The following is a 16,193-nucleotide window of genomic DNA, read 5'->3' as shown; positions in this document are numbered from 1 at the left end:
CAGAGTGTTTGAAATTGCTGTGGATGACACCTGGGCACATTTGCAAGGAAAGCAGCACTCAGGCAGGGGACCTCGCAGGGAGGAGCAAGAGGAAGGACCGATTCGCTAAGAACCCTTCACTCCTTGCTTCCCAAAATCAAACGCGATCCCCTCCTCCCAGATTGCCTTAAAAAGTTTACGTTTTGAAATTCAGATTCGCCGCATTTGAAGACACAAACATGCTCTCCCTTCCCCAACCTTCCCAGCCACCCGTGGTAGCTCTCCCCCTGTCAAGAGCCTGGCCCAGCAATCGCTTCTCTTTCCTCACAGTTTGAGCCGGTGGAGATGGACTTGTCTGGAGTGAAAATGGAGTTTCCCGTGATGCACTTGAAAGGAGATGCTGGTCTGGGCTCATCCGCCAGGCTTTGCAGAGAGCAAAGGCCTGCTCTTCCCAACCGCATAAATTAGGACCACTGCAAAGTCAGTGCAACTGAGCTCCTCTACTCCAGCACAATTTGAAAGGCATAGCTTGAAAATCGTTTATGAAATAGAGGGAATTTAAACACGTGGAATTTAAGGAGGGCCACTCTCCCTTTTCGGAGAAATTTACCATTTGAGGTAAAGGGACCAGGGTGTATGTTGCCTTTTGTCTGCTCTCCAGGGAGAATTTGCTGCCTCACCCCTGCTGAAAGCAGCCTCACAGAGTCAGTATAAATCTAATACCACTTCTCCAGAAACAACTCAAAATAACTTGCATACTAGAGCAAATGCCCAGGATCTCCTTTGGGGAAACAAGGCGGCAGGATGCTTGAAAGTAACCTGGGTAGAAAGTATGAAGCTCTGTTCCTTTTCAGTGGCTCCCAGACAGCAGGTGCTCAGCAGACCTGGCATTCTGGTCCTCCCTTGCACGTGACTGTCGTCTATGCCATGGGCATCTTCACTAAATAATAACCATAGCTACATTCATGAAACCATCCTATAGCGTTCTTCAAAAACGCTGCACGCATTAGCTCAGCAAATCCTTAAGTCAACCTGTGGAGTAGATACTATTGATATTATTATCCTTATTTTACACAAGACAGCATTGGAGAAGCCCCAGTTCACAGAACTGCTGAGTGGAGAAGGGCAGTCTGGCTCCAGGGGCCACCCTCTTCACGTCCAAACGACACACATTAATGCAACATCAATAACGCGGATAAAGTCATGAGCAAGAAAGGACGAATTATGAAAAAGAAATTCAGTCTCTGTGCTTGATGTTTGATTGTGGTTGAACAAACCATAGCGTTGTCTCTCTGGATCTCTTAATGCTCAGCAGTTAGCACAGTGGATGTTCAACAGTGGGTGTTGAATAAAAGTACATCGCATGAATCAATGCAAAGAGGAGTCTCTATAATAAGACTGTTCTTGAAGAATCAAGACCAGTAGAAAACCAGAAAGGACAAGAGCAGACTTGACACAATTCAGGACACTATTTTAAAAGCCTAGAGAAACTTGGCCTATTGGTAGAGTGATTTAAGCCCACATAAATTAATTTAACCACCTCAATTTTAATTGACTTAGTATTAGGGACCAATAATGCATATCTAATTAGTGGTTGACCTGAAATATTTACACACACACACACACACACACACACACCCGAACACATGAGTACTCTATGCTCAATAAGCATTGCGAAATGGTAAGCTTAGCTCTATCTATCTACCATCTGTCTGTCAATCTATCAATTATCTATCATCTATCTTTCTATTACTTATCTATGAATTTATTTATATATCTTGCTGGGGATGTGTAATGGTATGTAGACTTATTAACGTGTTAAGTTTCAGTGTAGCACATATGGACTCTACATAATACTATCAAAGACTAGATAATAAGGAGATATTTAGGAAAAGCACTTAAAATTTCTGACAATTATTGGCATTATTCATTTTTCATTGGATGATAAGAAGGGGCTTTGTTTGTTAAAAAGAGCACACTGATTATATGATAAATGATAAAAGGTCACAGACAATTGATAAGTCTTTTTTAAGCTACTTAGTTTATTTATTTTAAATTACTGCACAAAATAATATTTTATTCTTAGGTACGGCCCGTTATGAGCTGTAAGCCAAGATTACATACTTAAAATGTGTCCAAAGGTTAACTACAAATGAATGCTTCCAAAAATATAAGAAATTACCACCTGAAAGTCAAATATGTGTAACTATACAGTCAGCTAAAAATGGAAAGAATGCTATTATTGAATTGTTGGGAAGTGAATACAAATTGGGTGACAATTGTTCACGTGTCTCCATTTTCTCTCGAAAACAATGAAGGTGACATCCTCGACCTCAACTTCCCCCAAAATGGTAAGGAGACTAATTAGTGTTTGTGAAGAATTTTTAATATCTTGGCTTAGAGAAAACGGTGACAAATGGTGTCTGATACTGCAAGTGTCATTTCATTTGAATGATAAACAAAACAATAATTTTTACCAAAAGAATAACTTCTATCCATAAGGACTGAATAATTTAAGGATGATTCAGAAACAGCTCTACTGATTTTTTCATCCCCTAGGAAAGTAGGTTTTCTTTTCTCTTCATTTTCACCCTGGAGAAATATTATATGCAACCTGGTTTCCTTTTTGTACAGAGGGAACAAATATTGAAGCATGATTTAAAAAGAATATCAGAATGAGCAGTGATACAAAATTATGTTGAAGGCTGTGTGAGCGCTGACATTATTCTCTAGGGAGTTGATGTCTAGACTAACGCCATGTGTTTCCTGAGGATTTGATTTAAAGTTAGGGCAGCGGTTCTCAAACTTTAACAGGAATTTGGGTCACCTGTAGGGTCTGTTAAAAGAGATTTCCACGATCCCTAAGTCCAGGGCGGGGACAGAGAATTCGTACGTCTACCAAGTGCCAGGTGAGGCTGAAGCTGCTCTCCAGGGGCCACAATTTGAGAAAGACTGAGTTAGGAAATCCCATGGTTTCCAAACCACAGTCCATTCGATTCACCCAGGGAGCTTTGGTAAAAATGCAGATTCCTGACCCTGGCCCAGTCACCAGCATCAGTGTTTCCAGGGCATACAATTTAATAATCTGCACTGGTTTTAAGCTCGCCAGGTCACCTCGACTCATAGGTGCAAAAGCCAGTGGATCAAACCATTTCACTCAGAGCTATTGAATCCAGAATCAAGTCGGACACTTCTGTGTGTTCAGAACCTCTACCTTGCTCATCTATGATGACCTTCTGCTTTGGAACCAACACTTGTGACGTTGCCGTGTCGCATGCTTTAATGTTCTAGAAGACTGCAGTTAACAGTTCCTATGGAAAAGACCTTTCGTTAGGTCTCTCTTTGTCGTACCCAAGCATAAAAGAAGCAGTATAGTGTACACAGTCCTTAAAAACACTGATTCTGGCGTCTGACTATCTGGGCTTGAAGGGGGCTGTCATTCACCAATCGTGGTAACGTTGAACAACGTTTCTAAATTCTCTCTGGCTCGGTTCTCCTTCTGTAAAATGGGGATCATAGTACCTCCCCATTAAGAACTAAGTTAATTAAAATTGGTAAAGCACCTAACTTAGAGTGGTGCCTGATATACTTTAATTTTTAATGTAATTTTAAAAATGTATGATTGGATGCTATTGAGCATCTTTAGCTCAACACAGCTTTTCAAGTAATGTTCTTCTAAAATAGAATATGTTCTTTCGAATAGTTATTCCTCTCCTCCAGGTGGCATTCAAATATAGGCGGGGCAACTTCTAGATCAGGGTATTTTATTTTATTATTTGTGTGTGTGTGTGTGTGTGTGTGGTACGCGGGCCTCTCACTGTCGTGGCCTCTCCCGTTGCGGAGCACAGGCTCCGGACGCGTAGGCTCAGCGGTCATGGCTCACGGGCCCAGCCGCTCCGCGGCATGTGGGATCCTCCCGGACCGGGGCACGAACCCATGTCCCCTGCATCGGCAGGCGGACTCTCAACCGCTGCGCCACCAGGGAAGCCCTGATCAGGGTATTTTAGATGCGGTCCATGATTGGATGAGTGACAACAGGACATTTCAAATAACCCAGAGAGAGAGATCTCCAGGGAAGCCTCTGAGGACTATTTTCAAATTCCTGGCTGAGCTGGTGCTTTGTCCTCCTTGACTTTTGCCAAATGTTCCCATGATGCTTAGTCTATTTGATTGACCACAAGATCCTGACAAGTCCTCTGTAAACAAAATCAAAAGAAGAGGACTGGCCTGACTGGGACTTGGAATTGGCAGCTACATACCCTGCTTGATCATAAGACTTTAGAGAGTAAAGACTTTCCTGAAACTTAATTGTTCTTGATAAGTTTCATTTGCTTAAGCCTCCTCCTTGTCTCGTAAAATGCGAAGACGTTACTGGTAACAAACACAAACAACGCAAGTACTGATAAATTTTAAAGAAAGGCTTATCATTCAATAAGGCTTCATCCCTGTGGATGGATTTACAGGATTATTCCAGAATCTGAGAGTATGGAATCTTGGGTGTCCTTGTGTTGCATCCCCTCCCCCCAAAAAAAGGGTGAAGGAGACGAATTAGGCTAAGGAAGGATCCTGAAAATATTAACACAAAATTGAAGCTGCATTTCATAGTTTGTCCCTCTTCGGGTAATGTTGTAATGATCATTGCTCAAGTATAAGTTTTTAATGCCACTTTTTGTTTTGGAACCTAGAAAACCAATTAAACTAAAACTAGCTTTAAGAACGAGTCAAGTGTTTTTTGTTTGTTTGTTTTTGTCCCTTTCCGGTGTTCAAGATGTTGAAGCGAGGACGTGGTGGGTCCTCTGGTGCGAAATTCCGGATTTCCTTGGGTCTTCCGGTTGGAGCCGTGATCAACTGTGCTGACAACACAGGAGCCAAAAATCTGTATATCATCTCTGTGAAGGGGATCAAGGGACGACTGAATAGACTTCCTGCTGCTGGTGTGGGTGACACGGTGATGGCCACCGTCAAGAAAGGCAAACCAGAGCTCAGAAAGAAGGTACATCCAGCCGTGGTAATTCAACAATGAAAGTCATACCGGAGAAAAGATGGTGTGTTTCTTTATTTTGAAGATAATGTGGGGGTCATAGTAAACAATGAAGGCGAGATGAAAGGTTCTGCCCTCACAGGACCAGCTGCAAAGGAATGTGCCGACCTGTGGCCCAGGATTGCATCCGATGCTGGCGGCACTGATGCTTCGGTGTATTTGTAAAAGAAAAAAAAAAAATAATAAAAATCATTTGCTCCAAAAAAGAAAGAATAAATAAAATATGACTAAATTTCTTCTATGAAAATAAATATTTCTAATGCCCGCCATTCAGAAGGATATAAAAAATGCAAACTTACACTGCACTGATAAAAATCAAAGTTCAAGGGCCATTTTAAAATATGTTAAAAACAAAACAACAAAGCTTGTGAACTAGAAATTGTGCTTCTAGGAACTGCTTTAAGGAAATCAATGTACGTGTGCAAAATACTGTTACATAACAGTATTTTAAGTACTATTAAAAATGAAATGTCCAGTGATAAAATATTGGTTAAAAGTTATGATATATACATAGAATAGAATCCTATGTCTTTACTAGACTATAAATTGAAGGAGTAAATTATTAATTTGAAATTATATTGACCTGAAAATTATCAAACAGTATTTTTAAGGGAAAAAGCAATTTGACAAAATCTGTATTATGAACTCATTGTCAGAATGAATCAATGGACATTATTATCATTAAATTAAAATATTAACAGATTATCTCTGCATGGTGGGCTTTTGGGAGTTTTTCATGTCTTTCTGCTTATCCATGGTTCCTGTATTTTGTAAAATGAGCAAGCATTTTATCATAAGGAAAAAACAGCATGCTGCCTTGCTTTGCTTGATAGAGCAAGGAAGAGACCCAATATGGACCCTTAACATGTTTAACTCTATTGTTTTGTTCCATTCCTGCCAATAAGTGCAACCAAGAGAAGAAACACACGAACAAACAAGCACTGACTTCTTAACCATTTCCAGTTTCCCCTAGTTGTCCTCATTGGATTTTTTTTTTTAATATATATGGGCACTAATATTGGTGTCTTTTGCAGCTTTTACCGCTAGAGTATCCATGACCCTGATTTGGGACAGCACAACGTCTGGAGGATCTTGGAGCACTTTTTGAAGATTTTCCAGTCAGTCAACGCTGATAGACCTTTCAGCAAAAGTTTCCATAAATCCTCAGTTCTTCTTCATGGACAAATAAAATCACAGCTAAATACAAGCATCGGGAGCCAATGAGATTTTCCTCTGGTAACAGGGTCTTGACTTTTTTGGCCTAGTGGAGTGCAAAGTCCTAAGTTTAGTAACTAAGGAAGCCGCTGTGGTCACGGGGGTGGGGCAGGTGCTTAGAAGTCCAGCAGACATTCATGATGTGTGTCCCAGGGAAGTGATAAAGAACCCCCTTCTCTCAGAGGAGCTCCTGCTTCCATGGCAACAGCAAAGCATCCAGAACTTAACCAAGAGGGGGATGCTCAGCTATTAACAACCTGTATTATTCCAAGTGCCTATTCTTCAAAACTGAGGCTCACAGTTGTTGTCATGTTTGTTGTTATTATTACTATTGTTATTATTTTAAATCTAAAATGTGGTGGGCTTTCGAGCAGCCAATCAAGTACATCACTGTGAGATTTTTCTCAGGTGTTCAGCGTTACACATCAGAGAATGGATGGTGTTGAACTGTTGAACGACATTGGATGCCCTACAGGTCCAATCCTGCTATGTGACTTTGCAACAAATAATATTTATGTAGAGCAGAATGGCAGCATTCCAGCTATTTTTTCCAATCTACAGACAAAACATCAAAGCACTGATCACAGCACAGTACAAAACGCAAACGTTATAAACTCTGACGTGGTAGAAATATTTTCACAGAAAAGTTTGGACTTGGAAAGGACAAGAAGAAAATATTAGAAGGACATTAACTTATTCTTCTTACTTAGTGGGGAAATTGATGTACTCTCTTAAGTAGATCAAAGAAGAAATGAAGAATTACATAGTGATAAATATAACCAATAAAACACTAAAAAATAATAAGGCAATGAAAAAACACAGGAAGGTAGGAGCGAGTTAGGCAGAAGTAGCACAATTTCTTCATCTTTCATTGAGAAGGATCTTTAAATGTTATATAAAATTAGTTATAAAGAAATAGAGGTACACACATGCTATATAGAGTTATTATATTATCAGAAGAACAACAACAAAACAGAACAAAAATTAAAGATGAGACTGGAGTTAAGAAGGACTGGTAACTTCTGTTTCTATTTAATACTCAATACCAGCCATAAAAAGAAACAAAATTGAGTTATTTGCAGTGAGATGGATGGATCTAGAGACTGTCATACAGAGTGAAGTAACTCAGAAAGAGAAAAACAAATACCGTATGCTAACATACATATGGAATCTAAAAAAAAAGGTTCTGAAGAACCTAGGGGCAGGACAGGAATAAAGACACAGACGTAGAGAATGGACTTGAGGACACGGGGAGGGGAAAGGGTAAGCTGGGACGAAGTGAGAGAGTGGCATGGACATATATACACTACCAAATGTAAAACAGATAGCTAGTGGGAAGCAGCCGGATAGCACAGGGAGATCAGCTCGGTGCTTTGCGACCACCTAGAGGGGTGGGATAGGGAGGGTGGGAGACTCAAGAGGGAGGAGATATGGGGATATATGTATATGTATAACTGATTCACTTTGTTATACAGCAGAAACTAACACACCATTGTAAAGCAATTATGCTCCAATACAGATGTTAAAAAAAAATACTGCAATACCTACGTGAATGTGTGAATCATACTATTATATTGGTTTTATAATTCATATGCAATTTTATGAAGTTATATATACACATATATTTAATTTTAATATATTTTAATCTAAAATTATTTAATATAATTTTAATATAATCTATTTAATATATATATTTAATTTTATAGCTATAAAGAATGGTCTAGAACCAGCATGGAAACAAAAAGGGCAGAGGCCGATGTCCCACACTTAAGCTGTGTGAGGTTCAGAAGTGAAAACGGTGCATCTTTAAAGGGATTCAGCAGGAGTTCCCTGTGTCTCAGAGAACACCCAGGCTCCATTCGAGGCAAGGAGAAAGGAACGTTCAGGAAAAAGGTGGAGTATTTGAGATGAGGTTGACTCCCACGGTCGGTGTGGAATTGTTGGGAGACACAGACGGAGGCGGTGTAGAGACGATAACCTGCAGGATGATGGGCAGCGCGGAGGTCGGCACTTCCGTGGGAGACCCAGGTCTCCGATGGAATGAGAATAATCAACATGTCGGTGATGATGTCTGACTTCACCCGATTTTTTTTTTTTAATTTCTGTGTGTATATGTGTCAATATTGTCCTGAGGTGAGGCGTGAGGTTCCACTCTGATATTCTGTTGCAGCAAATCCTCCCCTTTCTCCCTGGACCATGTCCTTCCATCTGCCCTCCAGCCCCGAAGGGCAGCCCAGTACCCCCCAGCGCCACACAAGTCCCTGTGTCCCCACAGTGGAGATGGAGGGTGGAAGCCGTGGAAATAGTTCTCCTGATCTTTAGTTCATGCAGTTTTGCCCTCAGCTGCCTCAGAGGAGAGCTGTGAACTTGAGGAAAGGTAAAGACCTAAATGCAAATGTTAATTTTAACAAGGGAGGGAAGTCACTTTTGTTCCAGTGGTTAAATAGGAAAGGTCTCCTGAGTAGCCTTGCACATGATCGGCAGCCTCGTTCTCTTCTCTCCATCCTCCCCTCTCCTTGCCCCCCTTTCCCTCCCAAATATAAATGTGTGTATGTATATATGTTGTGTATGTATGAACCATCTAGGTGTATGTGTGTATATCTATCTATCTATGTACTCATTTATGTAGATATAAGAACTTCATTTAATGATTATGTCCAGTACTTCACCTTGAGGCAAACGTGTTTACCTTCACGCTAGCCGGGTCCCGTGGTTTGAACTGCTGGGTTTATGAGTCCTGCCTTGATCACTGGCTGCACTGTTGGCATAACTCCCGATTCAGTCCTCTCCACATCTCCTTGATTCCTTCTTTTTGCTCATTCCTTCCTTGAAACCTCTCTTGACCTAAAATGGTGGCTTTACCACTCAAGGCCCTCAGACGTGGGTCATACTTTTGCACAACTTCTGCTCATCATTTCTTTTTTCTAGGAAAACTATACCCAAAAAGCCCACCCACATGGACCAGCATTGTTACTTATGGGACTCCACCAGACAGCCGAGCACGTATTCCTGTCCTCTGGTGAGGGACCCTCTGGGGCCCAGAGTGTCTCTCTCTTTTTTTAAAAAAAAAATTATTATTAATTAATTAATTTATGGCTGTGTTTGGTCTTCATTTCTGTGTGAGGGCTTCCTCCAGTTGCAGCAAGTAGGGGTCACTCTTCATTGCGGTGCGTGGACCTCTCACTATCGCGGCCTCTCTTGTTGCAGAGCACAGGCTCCAGACGCACAGGCTCAGTAGTTGTGGCTCACAGGCCTAGTTGCTCCACGGCATGTGGGATCTTCCCAGACCAGGGCTCGAACCCATGTCCCCTGCATCGGCAGGCAGATTCTCAGTCACTGCGCCACCAGGGAAGCCCCAGAATGTCTCTGTTTAGTAGACTGGCTCTGAGCAAATGCTGTGAATGGGCTGGTGAGAGGAAAACCCATCCTCAGGAAGCGGCCTCGCTGGGGGATTCGGCGGTGCGGAAGAGCATCATGTGTGGACAAATGGTCCACAGGGTGTGAAGGCTGGGCTGGCAGGGATGGGGATCCAGGTAGCTACATGCAGGCCTGTCCTAATCAGCCTCTCGTCAGGGATTGTTAACTGAAGAGAACTCCATTGCAGGGCGGTAATTGCAGAGGCGAAATCCAGCGCGTGGGGAAAGTAAGGGTTAGTTATTTCACTGAAAAGTTTCAAGCTCTTTGGTGTCCCCAATAGCCACGTCTGCCCATTCCCACAAAAACCTGGTTTTGGACTTGCCCTCTGGTGGAATTTTCCAGTATCGCTCTGACTTCAGGAATATCTCGTCAACTATTTTTCGAAAGTACCCAAGGAAATGAATAATCTAGTTTATTTTTAGTTCATATATGTATGTGTGTGTATATAAATATGTGTTTGTACATAATTACATAGGCGTATGTGTGCATGATGTATGTAGATACATATAAATGTATCTAAAAATACTTTTTAAAAGATTTAGCTGGCTACAAAACACAGGTGGGACTTTTCACAAAGGGACTGAATTGAGATCTATATAAATCAATGTTTAAAATAAATAATAAGTGCTGAGTCATCAACAAAAGGGCTTTGCAGAGTAGAAGGACTGGGCCCAGAATATTCCAGGAGCAGCACATCACCACACAGACACAGGAGTCCCTGCTAAGTCACCCTGATGCTGTAAGAGATTCTCTTTCCCACAACTCCGTGGATATCTGGGCACTTTTCTCCCTAATGGTTACAGTTTCAAGTCACATTCTCCAGAGTGTATTGCTTGGGTCCTTTTTATTTTGTGATCAACTGAACCATGCTATAAAACTGTACTGCGTGAGCGTAAAGTTTGTGAGCCCCGGTAATGTATTTTTCACTTTGAGTCCGCAGGATACCATGGCTATGCTGGAATACGACATGGGCATCTGAAAAGAAGGGCCAAAATGGATGCTAAGGTCTTCAATTAAATTACCTCTGCATCTCTTTCTGGGATACCTCGCTGCACTAAGGAATCAACAGTCAAATGAACTCAATCTCTCAGAACACGTGCAGGGAAATTCAATACCCAACTCTCAGGGAGACGGTTTCTACCATTTAAATAATGCAGCAGAAGGAGCTGGAGTTATAAAACATGGGCAGAATACATGCCTCTATTCCTTTATTGGATGGAGACTTTCTCTTTGCTCATTAATTATTCCTTTATGCGTGACTATTTTTTCACACCCTAGCAAAAATTAAAGCAGAAGGCTTCAAGACTCGAAAATTAAATGGTCATTGTGTGTATGTTCCTAATTATCAAGCCACTTCTCTGAGCCTCACTTTGATCTCCATTGAAATTGAAGATTCGTCTAGATGACCTCTAAGATCACTTTCAATCTACAGATTCTGTTAATTGATGACATTACTGTCAGCACCCTATACATACCACTTCTTTCTCTTCTCTCTCTAGATATATATCCTACCCTATTTCACATGCGTGCGCGCACACACACACGTACTACACACACAATTTAAAGCCCTAGAAACCAATTTGTCAGAATATCATGCCCTTTCATCTTCTAGAACTGTAGAGTTTGGGGATAATATTCTTTTTTATCAATATTGATATTGGCAAAATCCATTGGCTGATGGGAATTTTCAGCCAGAGGAAATGTACAGCTATTTCTCTGGAAAAGAGAATGGCATTATCTGATTTTGTCTTCTTGAAAATCTTCCAACTCAGTCCCGAGCCTATTACCAGGAGGAAAGGTGATTTAGGAAGACTGGGGGTGGGAGTGAGATTTTATCTTTCTTATGATTTCACTTCATGCTGTCTGGATGGTCATCATCTTTTACTTTACTCTTAAAGTCCTCAGACTTCATGTGCTTATCATTTAGGGAGATATTTAGGTACAAGATAATTTTCATATTAAAAGACAAAAATATCTTTTTATTGGTTCTTCCACACAGCTGGCTGACTCTTTGCTACTTGGGGAAAGGTGATGGCATATTTCCTCCCTAAACCATAAGAAAAAGAAGGATTTTCTAAGAGAAGCACCGCATATATTTGGGATAGTCAGAAATTCTTTAGCCCCCAATACCCTCATCTCTCGAATGAAGGGTTTGCATTAAGATCTCTTTATGTGCTAACATTCTAAGAAAACCAAGCATTTTATTCAGTCCATCAGCAGACTTCAGCCTAAAGTCAAAATCCCAGAGTCCCAAGAGTGAGGAGCCACCAGGTGTACAAATGACAAGGAGGCATTAGATGCCCGAGTCTGCAGAAAACGCAGGGGTCTTCAGTTTTTGCATCTGATTTACAGTGAGTAACTGAGGCACAGCGAAAGATGCTGACTCTTTTAAGACCTCACAGGTAAGTCTATATCCTAGTTTTCACACATTTACTCTGCTGATCTTTATCTATTATCACACTTTCAGGAAAAGAAGGAGCTGGTCAGAAAGACAACTTCAAATTAAGGCAGCCAAACGGCTATCTCTCCTGGTGGAACTAACCAGATCATCCTGGATTAACTGTCTCCAGGTTAAAACAAACAAGATATGACCCGTGATGAGATTGCTCCATTAACTACAAAGCAACTCGTTGAAAATAATAATAGTAATAATAACAATAATAAACCATTTTACTAAGGTATGACTGACATACAAAGAACTGCACATACTGAATGTATGTAACTTGACACTTCGGGGTAAGTACACACTCTGAAACCATCACCACCATCTCTGCTGTAAGCATCCATCCCCTCCAAACATTTCCTCCTGCCCTCTTCGTGTATAATTATTTTTTGTGATAAGAACACTCACCATGAGAACTACCCTCTTAGCACATTTTTAAGTGTACAGTACAGTGTTATTAACCATCAGCTCAACGCTGGCCAGTAGAGCTCTGGGACTTGAGCTATTGTGTAAACAAAAATGCCACGTGCATTTTTAGAGTTTTTCAAAGTCTTCCTTGTTTCTGAAGAGTCCACCCGGGTCTGGAACTGCACCGTCTCCTCTGTCGCATCTTGCCATGCTTTCCAAATGGTGACCGTCTGACTGAGCCCTGGGCCTCAAGACCCTCACGCCCCACATGCCTACCCTGGCGTTCTGGGTGTAGATGAAAGGGCCCACCATCGGATGGCATGTGGTATCCTCAGAGGCACCCACGGCATCAGAAGGTACAACAGAGGAGTCTGGGAGAAACTACCTGCCCTGGGGGGGCGGGTGCAGCCAATGGGAGAGGTGAGGTGAGAAGAAACCAAGTGCACAGATGAGCCTTCTTTCTCCCCTCTGTGTATCACCCTGAGCTGAGTGTGTGATTTTCCCACTTGCACACATTCACGATCCCACACTCCAAGAAACACACCTGCCCACAAACCCACTGCCTCTCTCCCAGCTCTTGGTGAAGTGGCAGCCAGTGCAGTAACAAGAGGACCATGCTTCCCGTGTTTCCTTCTCTCATACTTTCCCTTCATCTATACCCTTAACCTTGAAACTCCCAAGTAAACTGAGAACAGATTGAGATTCTCCTTGGGCTCTGCTTCATGGGAGACCCAGGCTAAGACAATTGGTGCCAGAGTGCTTCTAAAAAGCAGGCCCTTGAGATGGAACTCTGCAGTAGGATTGCTCATCTACCCAAAAGCAGTTGGAGCCCTTTATGGATGTATGTGTCTTAGATTGGGAGGGTATAGTAAGTACCATGGACTGGGTGGCTTAAACAACAAACTTATTTCTCATGGTTCTAGAGGCTGGAAGTCTGACATCAGAGTGAGGGTGCCACCATGGTTGGGTTCTTGGTGAAAGCCTTCTTTCTGGGTATGTCCTCACATGCCTTTCCTTGTGCATGCATGGAGAGAGAAAGATAGACGGATAGACAGAGAGACAGAGACAGACAGAGAGACAGAGAGAGGCAGAGAGAGGCAAAGAGAGAGAGAGAGGTCCTTCTGTCTCTTCCTGTTCTTATAAGGGCACTAACCCCATCAAGGGGCTCCATCCACATGACCTCATTTAAACCCATTTATCTCCCAAAGGTCCCACCTCCAAATACCATCACATTGGGGATCAGGGCTTCAACACATGAATGTGAAGGGACACAAACATTCAGTCCATAGCATTCAACAAGATGGTAATAACTTCTGGTAAGCAGTGGCATCAACTCTGCTTCAGCTTCACCAGTGGTTAGCTGAGATGCAGTGTGCATGGAGGCCAAGTCCACGTGAGAGCAAGTGGAACTCCATCAATATGAGAGCAACGAGAAGTGTTACAACTGTGGAGCATGGTGGCTGCCTCTGAGGGCACTAGAGAAATTGCAAAACAAGAATGGTAGGTGCCGGAAAGGCAATGTCCAACATACACAGGCTGCAGAAGTTTGGTCTCTGGGGCAACTTTAAAGGAAGACCTTATCCCTCCTATTGCCAGATAACCTGCCCTCTAGAAGATCTGGACTAAGATACTGTGTCTCATTAAATTATGACAAATCAATGGAAATACCGTGACTGGTGTCAATACAAAGCAGGGAGTCAAGAAGATAAGGGCTTGTGGTGTCTAGAAAAGGAATGCTCCTTGAAGTTTCAGACTGTGAGCTTTGGAAAATACTTTGGAATTCACCAAGATCCATTTCCACATTTCAGAGATGAGAAAGTTAAAGCTCAGAGCAATCTCTTGACTTTCCCAGGGTTATAGTACTTACACAACAGTACAACTGAGACTAGAACCCATGTCTTTGGAGTCTTAAATCAGAACGCTTCTCACTACCAGACTGTGTACAGCAAGGATTGGCTAAGTTCCCCACTACTCAAAACAGGGTAGTTTCTACAAACTCTTCATTTGTCCCCAAAGAAGATATGAATATCATGTCAGGCCACAATGTTAATGAAGATGCTTTAGCCATAACTGGGATTTCGGCATGGACCTAACCATGAGGCATGACAACAATTATAATTATCTTATTCTTGTCACCCATGTAATTTCCATGCACAGAATTACACGTTTTACAGAGTTCATTCACCCACTAATTCCAACTTTTCATATAGAAGCACATTTATCTTTATGGTACACAAGTCAGTATTGCATCTGTCAATTCCCCAGCGCCTGTTCATTTCTTGGTAAGTGATCAAAATTGAATTTCTGGAGCTATAAGGTTGAGTATCCCAGACCCTAGACCATTTTGAGTAATTCCTAAAGGCCAGCTTAATTTTTGCACAGTATGATAGCCTCTGTGCTCAAGATTACTGTAGGGAAATTACTATTTCAAAGCACCCAAGAGTACCCTAGTGGGTGAAAAAAAATGAATGAAATATTTACAAGAGAGTTATGTTCACAGAGCAGGAATCTGAGTCATTATGACGCTCTGTGACCTTACGTAACATGCATGGACCTCAGCTCCCCCATCCTAAAATGAGGGCTTGGAACAGATGGTCTCTGAGGACTGCTTAAACTCTAACATTCTATGATTCATTATGATTTCCTCCTTAATGTATTTTTCCCTCTCTTGTTTCATTAAAGTTCCATCTCCCAAACTCTCTTCCGTCTGTTTACAGATCTATTTTTAAGATCACAATACCTTGTTCTTCTCTCAAGGAATATTGAAAAATTTAATTAACTTTGATGAAATATTTTGATATGACTTGCTGTAGGAAATTAGGCAGTTTGCACCACCCTTGCATTACAGGTGTGTCAGAGTGTGGCGTGTGGGGATTTGGCACAAGCTGCTTCCCACTTTTATGGGAGTGATGTAGCTTCTCAAGATGTAGGGCTCTCAAACTTTACTCTTTGCTCTCATCTGTTACATTATGCATGAGAACATTATATTAATAGGAGCAATTTAGTAAGTCTAACAAAAACAAAAGAAAATGTACCTAATCCTACGAATACTTGCTCTACTTTCAGCTCTATTTTTCATGTGTTGAAATGCTTCTGTGTATTTTTGGGTTTATACAAAATAGCCTGATGGCCCTCTTAATGCACTCTTAAAAACCTTATTGATGTACTGTTCTTAGAAAAGAGGAAGACAAGAAACAGCAGCCCATAATTAAAGAATAAGACAAAAGCAAAAAGAGCAAAAGGCAAAGAGAAATAAATGCAGTGATTCGCCTGACAGCACTGAACTCTATATCTTCTAGCAAAAATTAAAATAAAATAAATAAAAAAGGATATACATAGTATATAGGTAACAAAAGCATCAAAACATTAAAAAAAAAAAACTTCTATTATAGTTAGACTCCCGTGCAGATATAAAGCTGTCACGAGCATCTCATAATATTTTTGTTCAAAGTAGATATCAGACAGGGCTATCCACAAGGAAATTTGGCAAATCTAAGTCTGGAATTTCCCACCTTCCTTTCGGTGCCCTTTCAAATCCCAACTTCTAGATGGCTTGTGCCTCTCTTTCACCTTCTGGTTAACAAAATTCGCCTACTTTGGTTGACTCATCCTGAAGTAATTTCTTCCCATTTTCCCTCTTGAGAATGTTCAGTAATCTAAAACTGCCTCTCATTTTCTGCTCCAATAGAC

The 16,193-nt window shown here is 41.4% G+C and overlaps 1 pseudogene; it reads left to right on the top strand.

The window, feature by feature from the left end:
* The first annotated feature begins 4,706 nt into the window (after positions 1–4,706).
* Positions 4,707–5,200, top strand: LOC111173338 (large ribosomal subunit protein uL14 pseudogene; annotated as a pseudogene).
* Positions 5,201–16,193: the final 10,993 nt, after the last annotated feature.

Source organism: Delphinapterus leucas, chromosome 21 (assembly GCF_059928025.1).
Source record: "Delphinapterus leucas isolate spDelLeu-1000000601 "Yukka" chromosome 21, BTC_Dleu_Yukka2, whole genome shotgun sequence".
Taxonomy (NCBI): Eukaryota; Metazoa; Chordata; class Mammalia; order Artiodactyla; family Monodontidae; genus Delphinapterus; species Delphinapterus leucas.
This window is presented reverse-complemented; position numbering and strand designations above follow the sequence as displayed.